This window comes from Numida meleagris, unplaced genomic scaffold (assembly GCF_002078875.1).
Source record: "Numida meleagris isolate 19003 breed g44 Domestic line unplaced genomic scaffold, NumMel1.0 unplaced_Scaffold372, whole genome shotgun sequence".
Lineage (NCBI taxonomy): Eukaryota > Metazoa > Chordata > Aves > Galliformes > Numididae > Numida > Numida meleagris.
The window spans coordinates 37,707-39,551 of record NW_018364597.1 but is presented as its reverse complement, the minus strand read 5'-3'; positions in this window follow the sequence as shown (position 1 = coordinate 39,551).

Sequence of the window (1,845 nt, the reverse complement as noted above, 5' to 3'; positions counted from 1 at the left end):
GGTGTCCCCGTGCGGGGGACTCACGCGGGCCAGCCCTCGAAGGTGGAGACGGTGAAGAGTGCCATCATGCCCGCCAGCACGTTGTCGAAGTTGAAGTCGCTGTTGTGCCACAGGCGCTCGCGCACCGATGGGTGCGACACGTCCCCGTCCTTGTACACCAGGAAGGTGCCCCTGGGGGGGGGCGGGCGTCGGTGGGGGGGGACAGCGCGGGGACATCAGCACCCAGACATGGTGACACGTGGGGACATGGGGACACATGGGGACACACGGGGACATGGTGGCACACGAGGACACGGTGACACACAGGGACATGGGGACCCACGGGGACATGGGGACACACGGGGACATGGGGACACATGGGGACACGGGGGCACATGGTGACAAGCGGGCACATGGGGACATGGTGACACACGGGGACACGGGGGCACATGAGGACACGGTGACACACAGGGACATGGGGACCCACGGGGACATGGGGACACACGGGGACATGGGGACACATGGGGACACGGGGGCACACAGGGACAGGGGGGCACACAAGGACATGGTGACACACGGGGACATGGGGACCCACGGGGACATGGGGACACATGGGGACATGGTGACACACGGGGACACGGGGGCACACAAGGACACGGTGACACACAGGGACATGGGGACCCACGGGGACACATGGGGACACAGGGACACATGGGGACATGGTGACACACGGGGACACGGGGGCACATGGGGACAGGGGGGCACACGGGGACAGGGGGGCACACAGGGACACGGGGACCCACGGGGACATGGGGACACACGGGGACATGGGGACACACGGGGACATGGGGACATGGTGACACACGGGGGCACACAAAGACACAGTGACACACAGGGACATGGGGACCCACAGGGACATGGGGACACACGGGGACACATGGGGACACGGGGACACATGGAGACACGGGGACACATGGAGACACGGGGACACGGGGACACATGGGGACATGGTGACATATGGGGACACATGGTGACACATGGACACACGGTGACACACGGTGACACACGCACACGCTCGCCCTACGCTCACTTCCAGCCCACCACCGCCACTCACACTCAGCCCGCAGCTGGTGCTCACTGCAGCCGTGCTCATGCTCAGCTCACACTCAGCTCACGCTCAGCTCACACTCACAGTCCGCATTCGCATTTGGGTACGGTCGCACTCAACCTACACGCACTCCACACGCACAGCCTACACTCATGGCTCACACTCAGCCTACACTCACCACCAGCACTCACGGCTCACACTCCATGTACAGCCTACACTCACACTCAGCCCACACTCACACCCCACACTCCACGTACAACCTACACTCACACTCAGCCTACACTCACGCCCCACACTCCACGTACAACCTACACTCACACTCAGCCCACGCTCACACCCCACACTCCACATACAACCTACACTCACACCCAACACTCACAGCTCACACTCCATGTACAACCTACACTCACACTCAGCCTACATTCACACCCAACACTCCCACCCCGCACTCCACATGCAGCCAACACTCCCACTCAACCTACACTCACACTCCACACCCAACCTACACTCACACTCCGCACCCAACCTACACTCACACTCAGCCTACACTCACACCCCACACTCCACGTACAACCTATGCTCACACTCACCCTCCACTCACACTCACCCTCCACTCACACTCACCCTCCACTCACACTCAGGGGCACTCAGGGTGGGGGGGGTCACCCACTTGCACTCCCCGGGCGTGTGCTTGGCCTCATCCGTGCAACTGTAGAACTTGCCCTGGGGGGAGCAACAGTCAGACTGGGGGGAGGGGG